Here is a 19,550-nt window from a genome sequence, read left to right as displayed (position 1 = left end):
ATGAGGAGGCAGTGTGGGTAGATACAGAGTGATGTGTGATGCTTTTGTCTTTTCTTCTAAGTATAGGAACACACTAGAGGGTTTTCAGCAGGGTTGTGACCTGATATGATTGCATTTTTAAAATATCAGTTTGGCTGCTGTATGGAGAATGAATTGCAGAGGGCAAAAGGAGAAATAGTCTAGTCAGAAGGTTATTGCAGTAAAATAATAGCATAAACAACAATACAAATAAGTTATGAGAAAAAGTAAGTCATACTTAATGCCAATGGACTTAACTTTGATTTGCTGTTAAAGAAATGTTCCTTAATAGGAGTCTGTGATACAAAGAAGGGCAAGTCCATCACAGGCAATGGAAAACTGTTTTGGTAAAAGAGGTCTGAGTTTACATTACCTCTTTCTGGGCAATGAGTAGTACTAGTTGAGTGAAATGGAGTATCTATGAAGAAGAATATTAGGCAATAAATCTGTGTAGCCAAGAGACCCGGATTGTGGAGAACATAAAATACAAGTTTAGGAATTAGTTCATTCTGTAGGCAGCAGAAATAACTGTAGATATCTGAAGAGGACAATGGAATGCACAGTTTGGTGCTTTAGACAAGTTGATCTAGCAGTGGTCTGTAGTATTTTTTGAGGTACTATATTGGATGCAAGAGGATCTACTAGGGAGAAAAGTATCCTGAGGGATATGAGGTGAGCATCTGGGCAGAGGCCAGGTTTCATTGTTAGGTGAGAGACAATGGAAAGAAAGTATTAATGTAATGGGTTGAAGGAGAAGGAAGGATGAAAGGTAACTCCAAGTTTATATAGAATATACATATCACCTTTAATTCTTCAACAAACTGATGACGTAGGTAATATTCTTATTTTACAGATGAAGAAACTGAGGTGCTCAAGGCATAATAGCTTGCCAAGTTCTCAGAGCTAATGAGTGTCAGATGGGATTTTTAAACCCAGGTAAATTATATAACACTGTCCCCAAAATGCTCTGAAATAATTTAACGTTTCTAAAGATTGATTGTGTATGCATATTGTACTGTGTTCTCAAGATATTTATTTTCATGGAATAGTCGTTATACTTGATAACTGCTGTGCTCATTTACAAATACTGTTGATGGTGTACTCCAGATATTTAAAGCAATCAAAACTGTGTTTAAATAGAAATTTGGCTTTTATTCTCATTGTTTTCATTTAATCACAAAAATAATATTAATGTATTGGTTTCTAATGTCTTATATATTATATGTTTTATTGCATCTGTTCCCTTACTGATTTAATCAACTATAACACTCTTATTGTAAACCAACACACAGATAAAAAAGTGGGATAAAGTCAAAGGAATCAAATTGAGGAAACAATTTAGTAGAAGAGAAAATACTTTTATAATAAGTTTAAATAGTTTAAACTTATAACTTAAAATAGTTTAAAAATTATAGGTGCAATATGTATTTTTAATCTATCTTTTCTTGCCAAGTTAATATTAAAATGTGTTAGACCTGAAAATAGATAGAACACCCCTTAGGTTCTTATACTGGTCTTATACAATAGCATTCTTTGATATTAATGAACTATTTCAATTTAATTCTTTCAGTTATTATAGAAATGATGAACTTGGTGTTCTGACTTATTTGTTCTATCTAAAGAGCACTAATACTTTATTATCTCTCTGGAATTTGATTCCATTTTGTAAGAACAGTTCAGGGACTGAATTATGTAATAATTGTACAGAACTGACCCTTTCTAAATATTTAATGTAAATCACCATAAATTAATATTTATTGATTTCACACAGTGGACCAGGTATTGTAGCAAAGTAGATCTACAGTATATTTAAAGTAGACAGCCTATATCTTCATTGTCCACCTTTCAATGATATTTTTGACTGAAAAATATTTCTTTTGATTGTTATGCTTAGTCTTATACATGTTTTTGCAAATAGTATTGTGAATTATGTAAATACTAATTGAGATAGCTTTCAAATGAAGGAAATAAGGCTTCTGTTGGGTGGCTATGAGCCAGAATATAAGTTCAGTTCAATAATTTTTTTCATTAATAACCTGGTAGGTGTGAGGTCCTGAGTGAGCACTGAACAAAAAGAATATCTATATAACAACAATAGTGATAGTTACACACATTAGTTCATTTAATGCTCCTAACAACCTTGGGAACCTGATCTTATTTATGATCACCCCATTTTCATGGATAATAAAAATGAGGTTCTAAGGTTAAATAACATGACCAAAAACATGGGATGGCAGAGCCACAATTATAATCCAAGTATGTATGACCATGAGTGCTATAAAATGCTCTTAAGTACTATATTTTTAAAGCAATTAAAAAGTATGTCAATTGGCTAATGAAAATGTTCGATAAAATAAGAATTTTCCTAAATTTTGATCAAGCCATGCAAGATATTATATTGATTGTTCCTTTTCCTTAGAATGTTACCATTGTTGTAGATTTATTTACTATATAATTTGGTCTATTCTTTGGAAAGATAATAGCATGGAAAGTAGATTTAAAGGGAAAAAATTGATATAGAAATATATATTTGGTAGTCACATGATATAGTGTGGATAAAAATTAGGAGGGTCTGAGATAAATTCATTAATTAGTATACTGGTGTAAATAGTAAAAACAAATAGTATAAACAATATTTAGTGAGTGCCTAATATGGGCTGGAGACTGGTGTAAGCACAAAGTCCTCAATCTCATTGAGCTTACATTTCGCAAAAAGTAAATGTATGTCAGGTGGTAATAGGTGCTGTGAAGAGCTGGGAGCATGCAGAAGAGGGGCTTTGGGGTTGGGGTGTTGGGGACAGGATTTTCACTATTTTTTATACTTGGTTAGGGGAGTCTTGAAACTGTCTTGAGATAGATGGAGTGATGTACTATGTCAAAAACTCCTACTACCTCCTATAAAATGAGAACAAATAAATGACCATTAATTTGATGGTGTAGAAGTCTCCAGGGTCTTGAAAAAGCTATTGTATGGATTGGTAAGAAGATAAGCCTGATTGAATTGATTCAAGACGATATGAGAAGAGGAAAGGGAGATAGTATTAACAATTCTTTGAGTTTTGCTATAAAACAAAGCAGAGAAATGGAAGAGTAGTTGGATAGGAATGTGCATCAAGGAAGATTTGTTGTAATTTTTAAGATGAAAAAATTTCTTAAATCAGGTTGCATGTTTATGGGAATCATCCAGTAAAGAGGAAAAATCAAGGAGACAGGAGGTAGGGTGATATTCTGGAGTATTGTCTTTGAGTAGCTAAACAGGTATGGATGGCTTCCAAGTAGAGGAGAGATTAGCTTTAGGTAGAAGTAGGGCAGCTCATGCAAATTAACTGAAGAAAATATGTAATATATGGATACAGATGAAAGTAAGTGGGTGGATGTGGTACTAGCAACATTTAGAAGTTCTCTCTTGATTGCATTTTTTTAAAGAAATAGAAATCATAGATAGCTGAGAATCAAAAATAGAGAAAAATTCTAAAGAGGGGATAGAAGTGTGAAAACGCAAGAGAACTCAGTTTGGTGAAAGAGAATTATACAGAAAAAAATGTATTTTGAGGATGTTATGTTTAAGGTCCTGTGGGTCATTCAAGAAGAGAGGATATGCAATCCTTTTGCTTAGTCAGGAGATGAAGACTAGAAACAGATATGGGTACTAGTGGCATAGTTATAGTAATTTAAACCATGATGTAAAAGATATGGCCAGAGAGAATGAGCAAAGTGAAGAGAGGAAGCCAAGGTCATAATTAAAGTATTTAATCATTTGTTTAGGTAAGGGAAGAGTGCCAGCAAAGGAGAAAATATAAAACAACAACAAAATAGAGAGAGATAAAGAAAACTAGGATAAGGTAACTAGATGAACATTTACAAGAGAGTGTTCAGTTTTTGGTTTTGTTTTTAACATCTTTATTGGAGTATAATTGCTTTACAATGATGTGTTAGTTTCTGCTTTATAACAAAGTGAATCAGCTATACATATACATATACCCCATATCTCTTCCCTCTTGCATCTCTCTCCGTCCCACACTCCCTATCCCACCCCTCTAGGTGGTGACAAAGCACTGAGCTGATCTCCCTGTGCTATACAGCTGCTTCCCACTAGCTGTAGGTTCTACATTTAGTAGTGTATATACGTCAATGCTACTCTCTCACTCCGTCCCAGCTTACCCTTCCCCCTCCCCATGTCCTCAAGTCCATTCTCTACATCTGCGTCTTTATTCCTGTCCTGCCTCTAGGTTCTTCGGAAACTTTTTTTTTTATAGATTCCATATATATGTGTTAGCATACGGTATTTGTTTTTCTCTTTCTGACTTACTTCACTCTGTATGGCAGACTCTAGGTACACCCACCTCACTACAAATAACGCAATTTCATTTCTTTTTATGGCTGAGTAATATTCCATTGTGTATATGTGCCACATCTTCTTTATCCATTCATCTGTTGATGGACACTTAGGGTGCTTCCACATCCTGGCTGTTGTAACTAGAGCTGCAATGAACATTGTGGTACATGACTCTTTTTGAATTATGGTTTTCTCAGGGTATACACCCAGTAGAATTGCTGGGTCATATGGTAGTTCTATTTTTAGTTTTTTTAGTTTTTTAAGGAACCTCCATACTATTCTCCAGAGTGGATGTATCAATTTACATTCCTACCAACAGTGCAAGTGCGTCCCTTTTTCTCCACACCCTCTCCAGCATTTATTGTTTGTAGATTTTATGATGATGGCCATTCTGACCAGTGTGAGATGATATCTCATTGTAGTTTTTTTTTTTTAATTAATTAATTTATTTATTTTTTCACACACACACACACACACACACACACACACACACACTGTATTTTATTTTTACAAGAGATAAGTAGACTGACACCAAGCATTGTACATGGATGACCACAACAAAAGCAACAATGACTGCAATTACCAAACATGAAACACACTCATACTATGTCATAATATTGACATTCAGTCCAGTAATCCTCCACTGTAACAGCTCCTTTACTTTGCAGTGAAAATTGATTTGTATATTCTTTGCCTCTGAGTCCTTGTTGGATTTTTTGTTTTTAATTCAGACAGAAAGTCACAAAAATTATACTCATCCTCATCAGTTCACTCAGTCCCATGTAATTAATTTTTTTTTATCTTGATCTTTTGTTAGCACTTTTATGAGTTCATCAGTTTTTCATTAGAGTTCTGAAAATTCAGTTCTGCTTATTCATTCAGTTCAGCAGTACAGTCAGTTACCAGAAACCTGTACTTGTCAGAGTCTTTTCCATGAATTTCTTAAAGATGAAACACTTTTATAGGAACATATTTGCAAAAGCATCAGAGTACACACAGAACTGTCTGTAAATGACAAAAGACTTAAAAGTGACCACAGTTAAAAATTTGATGAAAGTTCATAATAATGCAGTTGACAAGAAAATTAGTTATTTCTCAGATATACATTTTAAGGTAATAACTAGGATTATGACTTATAACATTATACCAGAACATATAAGATTTTTAGAAATTTCATGTAATGTCTGAAACATTTATATTAACATATTTCCATACAAATAACCCAATGAAAGTTTAGTATTAGTTGTTTTGCTTGTTTGTTTTTTTATATTGCAGGTTCTTATTAGGCATCAATTTTATACACATCAGTGTATACATCTAAATCCCAATGGCCAATTCAGCACAACACCATCCCCACCCCACCGCAGTTTTCCCCCCTTGGTGTCCATATGTCCGTTCTCTACATCTGTGTCTCAACCTCTGCCCTGCAAACTGGCTCATCTGTACCATTTTTCTAGGTTCCACATACATGCGTTAATATACGATATTTGTTTTTCTCTTTCTGACTTACTTCACTCTGTATGACAGTCTCTAGATCCATCCACTTCTCAACAAATGACTCAATTTTGTTCCTTTTTATGGCTGAGTAATATTCCATTGTATATATGTACCACAACTTCTTTATCCATTCGTCTGTTGATGGGCATTTAGGTTGCTTCCATGACCTGAATATTGTAAATAGTGCTGCAATGAACATTCGGGTGCATGTGTCTTTTTGAATTACAGTTTTCTCTGGGTATATGCCCAGTAGTGGGATTGCTGGGTCATATGGTAATTCTATTTTTAGTTTTTTAAGGAACCTCCATATTGTTCTCCATAGTGGCTGTATCAATTTACATTCCCACCAACAGTGCAAGAGGGTTCCCTTTTCTCCCCACCCTCTCCAGCATTTGTTGTTTGTAGATTTTCTGATGATGCCCATTCTAACTGGTGTGAGGTGATACCTCATTGTAGTTTTGATTTGCATTTTTCTAATAATTAGTGATGTTGAGCATCTTTTCATGTGCTTCGTGGCCGTCTGTATGTCTTCCTTGGAGAAATGTCTATTTAGGTCTTCTGCCCATTTTTGGATTGGGGTGTTTGTTTCTTTAATATTGAGCTGAATGAGCTGTTTATATATTTTGGAGATTAATCCTTTGTCCGTTGATTCGTTTGCAAATATTTTCTCCCATTCTGAGGGTTGTCTTTTCGTCTTGTTTATGGTTTCCTTTGCTGTGCAAAAGCTTTTAAGTTTCATTAGGTCCCATTTGTTTATTTTTGTTTTTATTTCCATTACTCTAGGAGGTGGATCAAAAAAGATCTTGCTGTGATTTATGTCAAAGAGTGTTCTTCCTATGTTTTCCTCTAAGAGTTTTATAGTGTCCAGTCTTATATTTAGGTCTCGAATCCATTTTGAGTTTATTTTTGTGTATGGTGTTAGGGAGTATTCTAATTTTATTCTTTCACATGTAGCTGTCTAGTTTTCCCAGCACCACTTATTGAAGAGACTGTCTTTTCTCCATTGTATATCTTTGCCTCCTTTGTCATAGATTAGTTGACCATAGGTGCATGGGTTTATCTCTGGGCTTTCTATCTTGTTCCATTGATCTATGTTTCTGTTTTTGTGCCAGTACCACATTGTCTTGATTACTGTAGCTTTGTAGTATAGTCTGCAGTCAGGGAGTCTGATTCCTCCAGCTCCGTTTTTTTCCCTCAAGACTGCTTTGGCTATTCGGGATCTTTTGTGTCTCCATACAAATTTTAAGATGATTTGTTCTAGTTCCGTAAAAAATGCCATTGGTAATTTGATAGAGATTGCATTGAATCTATAGATTGCTTTGGGTAGTATAGTCATTTTCACAATGTTGATTCTTCCAATCCAAGAACATGGTATATCTCTCCATCTGTTGGTATCATCTTTAATTTCTTTCATCAGTGTCTTATAGTTTTCTGCATACAGGTCCTTTGTCTCCCTAGGTAGGTTTATTCCTAGGTATTTTATTCTTTTTGTTGCAATGGTAAATGGGAGTGTTTCCATAATTTCTCTTTCAGATTTTTCATCATTAGTGTATAGCAATGCAAGAGATTTCTGTGCATTAATTTTGTATCCTGCAACTTTACCATATTCATTAATTAGCTCTAGCAGTTTTCTGGTGGCAGTTTTAGGATTCTCTATGTATAATATCATGTCATCCGCAAACAGTGACAGTTTTACTTCTTCTTTTCCAATTTGTATTCCTTTTATTTCTTTTTCTTCTCTGATTGCCGTGGCTAGGACTTCCAGAACTATGTTGAATAATAGTGGTGAGAGTGGACATCCTTGTCTCGTTCCTGATCTTAGTGGAAATGCTTTCAGTTTTTCACCATTGAGAATGATGTTTGCTGTGGGTTTGTCATATATGGCCTTTATTATGTTGAGGTAGGTTCCCTCTATGGCCACTTTCTGGAGAGTTTTTATCATAAATGGGTGTTGAATTTTGTCAAAAGCTTTTTCTGCATCTATTGAGATGATCATATGGTTTTTCTTCTTCAATTTGTTAATATGGTGTATCACATTGATTGATTTGCATATATTGAAGAATCCTTGCATCCCTGGGATGAATCCCACTTGATCGTGGTGTATGATCCTTTTAATGTGTTGTTGGATTCTGTTTGCTAGTATTTTGTTGAGGATTTTTGCATCTATATTCATCAGTGATATCGGTCTGTAATTTTCTTTCTTTGTAGTGTCTTTGTCTGGTTTTGGTATCAGGGTGATGGTGGCCTCATAGAATGAGTTTGGGAGTGTGCCTTCCTCTGCAATTTTTTGGAAGAGTTTGAGAAGGATAGGTGTTAGCTCTTCTCTAAATGTTTGATAGAATTCACCTGTGAAGCCATCTGGTCCTGGACTTTTGTTTGTTGGAAGATTTTTAATCACAGTTTCAATTTCATTGCTTGTGATTGGTCTGTTCATATTTTCTGTTTCTTCCTGGTTCAGTCTTGGAAGGTTATACCTTTCTAAGAATTTGTCCATTTCTTCCAGGTTGTCCATTTTATTGGCATAAAGTTGCTTGTAGTAGTCTCTTAGGATGCTTTGTATTTCTGCAGTGTCTGTTGTAACTTCTCCTTTTTCATTTCTGATTTTATTGATTTGAGTCCTCTCCCTCTTTTTCTTGATGAGTCTGGCTAATGGCTTATCAATTTTGTTTATCTTCTCAAAGAACCAGCTTTTAGTTTTATTGATCTTTGCTATTGTTTTCTTTGTTTCTATTTCATTTATTTCTGCTCTGATCTTTATGATTTCTTTCCTTCTGCTAACTTTGGGTTTTGTTTGTTCTTCTTTCTCTAGTTTCTTTAGGTGTAAGTTAGATTGTTTACTTGAGATTCTTCTTGTTTCTTGAGGTAGGCTTGTATAGCTATAAACTTCCCTCTTAGAACTGCTTTTGCTGCATCCCATAGGTTTTGGGTCGTCGTGTTTTCATTGTCATTTGTCTCTAGGTATTTTTTCATTTCTTCTTTGATTTCTTCAGTGATCTCTTGGTTATTTAGTAACATATTGTTTAGCCTCCATGTGTTTGTCTTTTTTACGTTTTTTTCCCTGTAATTCATTTCTAATCTCATAACATTGTGGTCAGAAAAGATGCTTGATATGATTTCAATTTTCCTAAATTTACTGAGGCTTGATTTGTGACCCAAGATGTGATCTACCCTGGAGAATGTTCCGTGCGCACTTGAGAAGAACGTGTAATCTGCTGTTTTTGGATGGAATGTCCCATAAATATCAATTAAATCTATCTGGTCTATTGTGTCATTTAAAGCTTCTGTTTCCTTATTTATTTTCATTTTGGATGATCTGTCCATTGGTGTAAGTGAGGTGTTAAAGTCCCCCACTATTTTTGTGCTACTGTCGATTTCCTCTTTTATGGCTGTTAGCAGTTGCCTTATGTATTGATGTGCTCCTATGTTGGGTGCATATATATTTATAATTGTTATATCTTCTTCTTGAATTGATCCCTTGATCATTATGTAGTGTCCTTCTTTGTCTCTTGTAACATTCTTTACTTTAAAGTCTATTTTATCTGATATGAGTATAGCTACTCCAGCTTTCTTTTGATTTCCATTTGCATGGAATATCTTTTTCCATCCCCTCACTTTCAGTCTGTATGTGTCTCTAGGTCTAAAGTGGGTCTCTTGTAGACAGCATATATATGGGTCTTGTTTTTGTATCCATTCAGCAAGCCTGTGTCTTTTGGTTGGAGCATTTAATCCATTCACGTTTAAGGTAATTATCGATATGTATGTTCCTATGACCATTTTCTTAATTGTTTTGGGTTTGTTTTTGTAGGTCCTTTTCTTCTCTTGTGTTTCCCAGTTAGAGTAGTTCCTTTATCATTTGTTGTAGAGCTGGTTTGGTGGTGCTGAATTCTCTTAGCTTTTGCTTGTCTGTAAAGCTTTTGATTTCTCCATCAAATCTAAATGAGATCCTTGCCGGGTAGAGTAATCTTGGTTGTAGGTTCTTCCCTTTCATCACTTTAAGTATATCATGCCACTCCCTTCTGGCTTGTAGAATTTCTGCTGAGAAATCAGCTGTTAACCTTATGGGAGTTCCCTTGTATGTTATTTGTCGTTTTTCCCTCGCTGCTTTCAATAATTTTTCTTTGTCTTTAATTTTTGCCACTTTGATTACTATGTGTCTCGGCGTGTTTCTCCTTGGGTTTATCCTGTATGGGACTCTCTGCGCTTCCTGGACTTGGGTGGCTATTTCCTTTCCCATGTTAGGGAAGTTTTTGACTATAATCTCTTCAAATATTTTCTCTGGCCCTTTCTCTCTCTCTCTCCTCCTTCTGGGACCCCTATAATGCAAATGTTGTTGCATTTAATGTTGTCCCAGAGGTCTCTTAGGCTGTCTTCATTTCTTTTCATTCTTTTTTCTTTAGTCTGTTACACAGCAGTGAATTCCACCATTCTGTCTTCCAGGTCACTTATCCGTTCTTCTCCCTCAGTTATTCTGCTATTGATTCCTTCTAGTGTAGTTTTCATTTCAGTTATTGTATTGGTCATCTCTGTTTGTTTGTTCTCTAATTCTTCTAAGTCTTTGTTAATCATTTCTTGCATCTTCTCAATCTTTGCCTCCATTCTTATTCCGAGGTCCTGGATCATCTTCACTATCATTATTCTGAATTCTTTTTCTGGAAGCTTGCCTATCTCCACTTCATTTAGTTGTTTTTCTGGGGTTTTTTCTTGTTCCTTCATCTGATATATAGCCCTCTGCCTTTTTATCTTGTCTATCTTTCTGTAACTGTGGGTTTTGGTCCACAGGCTGCAGGATTGTAGTTTTTCTTGCTTCTGCTGTCTGCCCTCTGGTGGTTTAGGCTATCTAAGAGGCTTGATGGGAGGCTCTGGTGGTGGGTAGAGCTGACTGTTGCTGTGGCAGACAGAGCTCCATAACACTTTAATCCACTTGACTATTGATGGGTGGAGCTGGGTTCCCTCCCTGTTGGTTGTTTTGCCTGAGGCAACCCAACACTGGAGCCTACCTGGGCTCTTTGATGGGGTTAATGGCAGACTCTGGGAGGGCTCACGCCAAGGAGCACTTCCCAGAACCTCCGCTGCCAGTGTCCTTGTCCCCACGGTGAAACAGAGCCACCCCCGCCTCTGCAGGAGACCCCCCAACACCAGCAGGTAGGTCTGGTTCAGTCTCCCCCAGGGTCACTGCTCCTTCCCCTGGGTCCCGATGCACACATTACTTTGTGTGTGCCCTCCAAGAGTGGGGTCTCTGTTTCCCCCAGTCCTGTCAAAGTCCTGCAATCACTTCCCACTAGGCTTCAGAGTCTGATTCTCTAGGAATTCCTCCTCCCGTTGCCGGACCCCCAGGTTGGGAAGCCTGACGTGGGGCTCAGAGGCTTCACTCCAGTGGGTGGACTTCTGTGGTATAAGTGTTCACCAGTCTGTGAGTCACCCACCCAGCAGTTATGGGATTTGATTTTACTCTGATTGCGCCCCTCCTACCATCTCACTCTGGCTTCTCCTCTGTCCTTGGATGTGGGGTGTCCTCCTTGGTGAGTTCCAGTGTCTTCCTATCGATGATTGTCCAGCAGCCAGTTGTGATTCTGGTGCTCTCGCAAGAGGGAGTGAGAGCACGTCCTTCTACTCCGCCATCTTGGTTAATCCTCCTTGTAGTTTTGATTTGCATTTCTCTAATGATTAATGATGTTGAGCATTCTTTCATGTGTTTCTTGGCAATCTGTATATCTTCTTTGGAGAAATGTCTATTTACATCTTCTGCCCATTTTTGGATTGGGTTGTTTGTTTTTTTAATATAGAGCTGAATGAGCTGCTTGTAAATTTTGGAGATTAATCCTTTGTCAGTTGCTTCATTTGCAAACATTTTCTCCCATTCTGAGGGTTGTCTTTTTGTCTTGTTTATGGTTTCCTTCTCTGTGTAAAACTTTGAAGATTCATTAGGTCCCATTTGTTTATTTTTGTTTTTATTTCTGTTTCTCTAGGAGGTGGGACGAAAAGGATCTTGCTGTGATTTTTGTCATAGAATGTACTGCCTCTGATTATCCTCTAAGAGTTTGATAGCATCTGGCCTTACATTTAGGTCTTTAATCTATTTTAAGTTTATTTTTTGTATGGTGTTAGGAAGTGTTCTAATTTCATTCTTTTACATGTAGCTGTCCTGTTCTCCCAGCACCACTTATTGAAGAGGCTGTCTTTTCTCCATTGCATATTCTTGCCTCCTTTATCAAAAATAAAGTGACCATATGTGTGTGGGTTTATCTCTGGGCTTTCTATCCGTTCCATTGATCTGTATTTCTGTTTTTGTGTCAGTACCGTATTGTCTTGATTACTGTAGCTTTGGAGTATAGCCTGAAGTCTGGGAGCCTGATTCCTCCAGCTCCATTTTTCTTTCTCAAGATTGCTTTGGCTATTCGGGGTCTTTTGTTTTTCCATACAAATTGTGAAATTGTTTGTTCTAATTCTGTGAAAAATGCCCTTGGTAGTTTGATAGGGATTGCACTGAATCTGTAGATTGCTTTGGGTAGTACAGTCATTTTCACAATGTTGATTCTTCCAATCCAAGAACATGGTAAATCTCTCCATCTATTTGTATCATCTTTGATCTCTTCCATAAGCGTCTTATAGTTTACTGCATACAAGTCTTTGGTCTCCTTAGGTAGGTTTATTCCTAGGTATTTTATTCTTTTTGTTGCAGTGGTAAATGGGAGAGTTTTCTTAATTTCACTTTCAGATTTTTCATCATTAGTGTATAGGAATGCAAGAGATTTCTGTGCATTAATTTTGTATCCTGCTACTTTACCAAATTCATTGATTAGCTCTAGTAGTTTTCTGGTAGCATCTTTAGGATTCTCTATGTAGAGTATCATGTCATCTGCAAAAAGTGACAGCTTTACTTCTTCTTTTCTGATTTGGATTCCTTTTATTTCTTTTTCTTCTCTGATTGCTGTGGCTAAAACTTCCAAAACTATGTTGAATAATAACGGTGAGAGTAGGCAACCTTGTCTTGTTCCTGATCTTAGAGGAAATGGTTTCAGTCTTTCACTATTGAGGGTGATGTTGGTTTAGGGTTTGTCATATATGGCCTTTATTATGTTGAGGTAAGTTCCCTCTATGCCTACTTTCTGGAGGGTTTTTATCATAAATTGGTGTTGAATTTTGTCGAAAGCTTTCTCTGCATCTATTGAGATGATCATATGGTTTTTCTCCTTCAGTTTGTTAATATGGTGTATCACATTGATTGATTTGCGTTTATTGAAGAATTCTTGCATTCTTGGGGTAAACCCCACTTGATCATGCTGTATGATCCTTTTAATGTGCTGTTGGATTCTGTTTGCTAGTATTTTGTTGAGGAATTTCGCATCTATGTTCATCAGTGATATTGGCCTGTAGCTTTCTTTCTTTGTGACATCTTTGTCTGGTTTTGGTATCAGGGTGATGGTGGCCTCGTAGAATGAGTTTGGGAGTGTTCCTCCCTCTGCTATATTTTGGAAGAGTTTGAAAAGGATAGGTGTTAGCTCTTCTCTAAATGTTTGGTAGAATTAGCCTGTGAAGCCTACTGGTCCTGGGCTTTTGTTTGTTTGTTGGAAGATTTTTAATCACAGTTTCAATTTCATTGCTTGTGATTGGTCTGTTCATATTTTCTATTTCTTCCTGGTTCAGTCTCAGAAGGTTGTGCTTTTCTAAGAATTTATCCATTTCTTCCAGCCTGTCCATTTTATTGGCATAGAGTTGCTTGTAGTAATCTCCCATGATCCTTTGTATTTCTCAGTGTCAGTTCTTACTTCTCCTTTTTCATTTCTAATTCTGGTGATTTGAGTCTTCTCCCATTTTTCTTAATGAGTCTGGCTAATGGTTTATCAATTTTGTTTATCTTTTCAAAGAACCAGCTTTTAGTTTGATTGATCTTTGTTATTGCTTCCTTCGTTTCTTTTTCATTTATTTCTGATCTGATCTTTATGATTTCTTTCCTTCTGCTAACTTTGGGGATTTTTGTTCTTCTTTTTCTAATTGCTTCAGTTGTAAGTTTAGTAGTTTATTTGAGATTTTTCTTGTTTCTTAAGGTAGGATTGTATTGGTATAAACTTCCCTCTTAGAAATGCTTTTGCTGACTCCCATAGGTTTTGGGTCATTGTGTTTTCATTGTCATTTGTTTCTAGGTAGTTTTTGATTTCCTCTTTGATTTCTTCAGTGATCTCTTGGTTATTAAGTAGTGTTTTGTTTAGCCTCCATTTGTTTGTATTTCTTTTTTTTTTTTTTTTTTTTAACATCTTTATTGAAGTATAATTGCCTTACAACGGTGTGTTAGCTTCTGCTTTATAACAAAGTGAATCAGTTATACATATACAATATGTTCCCATTTCTCTTCCCTCTTGCATCTCCCTCCCTCCCACCCTCCCCATCCCATCCCTCTAGGTGGTCACAAAGCACTGAGCTGATCTCCCTGTGCTATGCGGCTGCTTCCCACTAGTTATCTATTTTACATTTGGTAGTGTATATATGTCCATGACACTCTCTTACCCTGTCACATCTCACCCCACCCCCTCCCCATATCCTCAAGTCCATTCTCTAGTAGGTCTGTGTCTTTATTCCCGTCTTGCCACTAGGTTCTTCATGGCCTTTTTTTTTTTTTTCCCCTTAGATTCCGTATATATGTGTTAGCATACTGTATTTGTTTTTCTCTTTCTGACTTACTTCACTCTGTATGACAGACTCTAACTCCATCCACCTCATTACAAATACCTCCATTTCATTTCTTTTTATGGCTGAGTAATATTCCATTGTATATATGTGCCACATCTTCTTTATCCATTCATCTGTCGATGGACATTTAGATTGCTTCCATGTCCTGGCTATTGTAAATAGAGCTGCAATGAACATTTTGGTACATGACTCTTTTTGACCTATGGTTTTCTCAGGGTATATGCCCAGTAGTGGGATTGCTGGGTCATATGGTAGTTCTATTTGTAGTTTTTTAAGGAACCTCCATACTGTTCTCCATAGTGGCTGTATCAATTTACATTCCCACCAACAGTGCAAGAGTGTTCCCTTTCCTCCACACCCTCTCCAGCATTTATTGTTTCTAGATTTTTTGATGATGGCTATTCTGACCGGGGTGAGATGATATCTCATTGTAGTTTTGATTTGCATTTCTCTAATGATTAATGATGTTGAGCATTCTTTCATGTGTCTGTAGGCCATCTGTATATCTTCTTTGGAGAAATGTCTATTTAGGTCTTCGGCCCATTTTTGGATTGGGTTGTTCGTTTTTTTGTTATTGAGCTGCATGAGCTGCTTGTAAATCTTGGAGATTAATCCTTTGTCAGTTGCTTCATTTGCAAATATTTTCTCCCATTCTGATGGTTGTCTTTTGGTCTTGTTTATGGTTTCCTTTGCTGTGCAAAAGCTTTTAAGTTTCATTAGGTCCCATTTGTTTATTTGTGTTCTTATTTCCATTTCTCTGGGAGCTGGGTCAAAAAGAATCTTGCTGTGATGTATGTCATAGAGTGTTCGGCCTATGTTTTCCTCTAAGAGTTTGATAGTGTCTGCCCTTACACTTAGGTCTTTAATCCATTTTGAGTTTATTTTTGTGCATGGTGTCAGGGAGTGTTCTATTTTCATACTTTTACATGTACCTGTCCAATTTTCCCAGCACCACTTATTGAAGAGGCTGTCTTTTCTCCACTGTATATGCTTGCCTCCTTTATCAAAAATAAGGTGCCCATATGTGTGTGGGTTTATCTCTGGGCTTTCTATCCTGTTCCATTGATCTATATTTCTGTTTTTGTGCCAGTACCAAACTGTCTTGATTACTGAAGCTTTGTAATATAGTCTGAAGTCAGGGAGCCTGATTCCCCCAGCTCCATTTTTCGTTCTCAAGATTGCTTTGGCTATTCGGGGTCTTTTGTGTTTCCATACAAATTGTGAAATTTTTTGTTCTAGTTCTGTGAAAAATGCCAGTGGTAGTTTGATAGGGATTGCATTGAATCTGTAGATTGCTTTGGGTAGTAGAGTCATTTTCACAATGTTGATTCTTCCAATCCAGGAACATGGTATATCTCTCCATCTATTTGTATCATCTTTAATTTCTTTCATCAGTGTCTTATAATTTTCTGCATACAGGTCTTTTGTCTCCTTAGGTAGGTTTATTCCTAGATATTTTATTCTTTTTGTTGCAATGGTAAATGGGAGTGTTTTCTTAATTTCACTTTCAGATTTTTCATCATTAGTGTATAGAAATGCAAGAGATTTCTGTGCATTAATTTTGTATCCTGCTACTTTACCAAATTCATTGATTAGCTCTAGTAGTTTTCTGGTAGCATCTTTAGGATTCTCTATATATAGTATCATGTCATCTGCAAATAGTGACAGCTTTACTTCTTCTTTTCCGATTTGGATTCCTTTTATTTCTTTGTCTTCTCTGATTGCTGTGGCTAACACTTCCAAAACTATGTTGAATAATAGTGGTGAGAGTGGGCAACCTTGTCTTGTTCCTGATCTTAGTGGAAATGGTTTCAGTTTTTCACCATTGAGGACAATGTTGGCTGTGGGTTTGTCATATATGGCCTTTATTATGTTGAGGAAAGTTCCCTCTATGCCTACTTTCTGCAGGGCTTTTATCATAAATGGGTGTTGAATTTTGTCGAAAGCTTTCTCTGCATCTATTGAGATGATCATATGGTTTTTCTCCTTCAGTTTGTTAATATGATGTATCACATTGATTGATTTGCGTATATTGAAGAATCCTTGCATTCCTGGGATAAATCCCACTTGATCATGGTGTATGATCCTTTTAATGTGCTGTTGGATTCTGTTTGCTAGTATTTTGTTGAGGATTTTTGCATCTATGTTCATCAGTGATATTGGCCTGTAGTTTTCTTTCTTTGTGACATCTTTGTCTGGTTTTGGTATCAGGGTGATGGTGGCCTCGTAGAATGAGTTTGGGAGTGTTCCTCCCTCTGCAATATTTTGGAAGAGTTTGAGAAGGATAGGTGTTAGCTCTTCTCTAAATGTTTGATAGAATTCACCTGTGAAGCCATCTGGTCCTGGGCTTTTGTTTGTTGGAAGGTTTTTAATCACAGTTTCAATTTCAGTGCTTGTGATTGGTCTGTTCATATTTTCTATTTCTTCCTGGTTCAGTCTCGGCAGTTTGTGCATTTCTAAGAATCTGTCCATTTCTTCCAGGTTGTCCATTTTATTGGCATAGAGTTGCTTGTAGTAATCTCTCATGATCTTTTGTATTTCTGCAGTGTCAGTGGTTACTTCTCCTTTTTCATTTCTAATTCTATTGATCTGAGTCTTCTCCCTTTTTCTCTTGATGAGTCTGGCTAATGGTTTATCAATTTTGTTTATCTTCTCAAAGAACCAGCTTTTAGTTTCATTGATTTTTGCTATTGTTTCCTTCATTTCTTTTTCATTTATTTCTGACCTGATCTTTATAATTTCTTTCCTTCTGCTGGCTTTGGGGTTTTTTTGTTCTTCTTTCTCTAATTGCTTTAGGTGCAAGGTTAGGTTGTTTATTCGAGATGTTTCCTGTTTCTTGAGGTAGGCTTGTATTGCTATAAACTTCCCTCTTAGCACTGCTTTTGCTGCGTCCCATAGGTTTTGGGTCGTCGTATCTCCATTGTCATTTGTTTCTAGGTATTTTTTGATTTCCCCTTTGATTTCTTCAGTGATCACTTCGTTATTAAGTAATGTATTGTGTAGCCTCCATGTGTTTGTATTTTTTACAGGTCTTTTCCTGTAATTGATATCTAGTCTCATAGCGTTGTGGTCGGAAAAGATACTTGATACGATTTCAATTTTCTTAAATTTACCAAGGCTTGATTTGTGACCCAAGATATGATCTATCCTGGAGAATGTTCCATGAGCACTTGAGAAAAATGTGTATTCTGTTGTTTTTGGATGGAATGTCCTATAAATATCAATTAAGTCCATCTTGTTTAATGTATCATTTAAAGCTTGTGTTTCCTTATTTATTTTCATTTTGGATGATCTGTCCATTGGTGAGAGTGGGGTGTTAAAGTCCCCTACTATGATTGTGTTGCTGTCGATTTCCCCTTTTATGGCTGTTAGTATTTGCCTTATGTATTGAGGTGCTCCTATGTTGGGTGCATAAATATTTACAATTGTCATACCTTCCTCTTGTATCGATCCCTTGATCATTATATAGTGTCCTTCTTTGTCTCTTGTAATAGTCTTTATTTTAAAGTCTATTTTGTCTGATATGAGAATTGCTACTCCAGCTTTCTTTTGATTTCCATTTGCATGGAATATCTTTTTCCATCCCCTCACTTTCAGTCTATATGTGTCTCTAGGTCTGAAGTGGGTCTCTTGTAGACAGCATATATATGGGTCTTGTTTTTGTATCCATTCAGCCAGCCTGTGTCTTTTGGTGGGAGCATTTAATCCATTTACATTCAAGGTAATTATCGATATGTATGTTCCTATTCCCATTTTCTTAAATGTTTTGGGTTTGTTATTGTAGGTGTTTTCCTTCTCTTGTGTTTCTTGCCTAGAGAAGTTCCTTTAGCATTTGTTGTAAAGCTGGTTTGGTGGTGCTGAACTCTCTCAGCTTTTGCTTGTCTGTAAAGGTTTTAATTTCTCCATCGAATCTGAATGAGATCCTTGCTGGGTAGTGTAATCTTGGTTGCAGGTTTTTCTCCTTCATCACTTTAAGTATATCCTGCCACTCCCTTCTGGCTTGCAGAGTTTCTGCTGAAAGATCAGATGTTAACCTTATGAGGATTCCCTTGTGTGTTATTTGTTTTTTTTCCCTTGCTGCCTTTAATATGTTTTCCTTATATTTAATTTTTGACAGTTTGATTAATATGTGTCTTGGTGTGTTTCTCCTTGGGTTTATCCTGTATGGGACTCTCTGTGCTTCCAGGACTTGATTAACTATTTCCTTTCCCATATTAGGGAAGTTTTCAACTATAATCTCTTCAAATATCTTCTCAGTCCCTTTCTTTTTCTCTTCTTCTTCTGGGACCCCTATAATTCGAATGTTGGCGCGTTTAATGTTGTCCCAGAGGTCTCTGAGACTGTCCTCAGTTCTTTTCATTCTTTTTTCTTTATCCTGCTCTGTAGTAGTTATTTCCACCATTTTATCTTCCAGGTCACTTATCCTTTCCTCTGCCTCAGTTATTCTGCTATTGATCCCATCTAGAGTATTTTTAATTTCATTTATTGTGGTTTTCATCATTGCTTGGTTCCTCTTTAGTTCTTCTACGTCCTTGTTAAATGTTTCTTGCATTTTGTCTATTCTATTTCCAAGATTTTGGATCATCCTTACTATCATTATTCTGAATTCTTTTTCAGGTAGACTACCTATTTCCTCTTCATTTGTTAAGTCTGGTATGTTCTGACCCTGCTCCTTCATCTGCTGTGTGTTTTTCTGTCGTCTCATTTTGCTTATCTTACTGTGTTTGGGGTCTCCTTTTCACAGGCTGCAGGTTCGTAGTTCCTGTTGTTTTTGGTATCTGTCCCCAGTGGCTAAGGTTGGTTCAGTGGGTTGTGTAGGCTTCCTGGTGGAGGGAACTAGTGCCTGAGCTCTGGTGGATGAGGTTGGATCTTGTCTTTCTGGTGGGCACGTCCACGTCTGGTGGTGTATTTTGGGGTGTCTGTGGCCTTATTATGATTTTAGGCAGCCTCTCTGCTAATGGATGGGGCTGTGTTCCTGTCTTGCTAGTTGTTTGGCATAGGGTGTCCAGCACTG

General features: G+C 36.7%; 1 protein-coding gene and 1 long non-coding RNA gene across 8 annotated transcripts in view; one reads left to right on the top strand and one right to left on the bottom strand.

Annotated features, from left to right (window-relative positions):
- The window catches only part of LOC309641933, an 870,732-nt gene that overhangs the window by 388,105 nt on the left and 463,077 nt on the right, over positions 1–19,550 (bottom strand). The window lies entirely within an intron of this gene.
- The window catches only part of CNTN1 (contactin 1), a 376,331-nt gene that overhangs the window by 46,187 nt on the left and 310,594 nt on the right, over positions 1–19,550 (top strand). Inside the window, exon 2 of one of the 7 annotated variants that reach the window (XM_082422547.1) lies at positions 872–954. The exons of the other annotated variants lie outside the window; for them this stretch is intronic. The gene's annotated coding sequence lies outside the window, so the exon portion shown is untranslated. The remainder of the gene's footprint in view (positions 1–871; positions 955–19,550) is intronic. 7 annotated transcript variants of the gene reach the window in all.

This window comes from Balaenoptera physalus, assembly GCF_965194825.1.
Source record: "Balaenoptera physalus genome assembly, chromosome: 13".
NCBI classification, from domain to species: Eukaryota; Metazoa; Chordata; class Mammalia; order Artiodactyla; family Balaenopteridae; genus Balaenoptera; species Balaenoptera physalus.
This window is presented reverse-complemented; position numbering and strand designations above follow the sequence as displayed.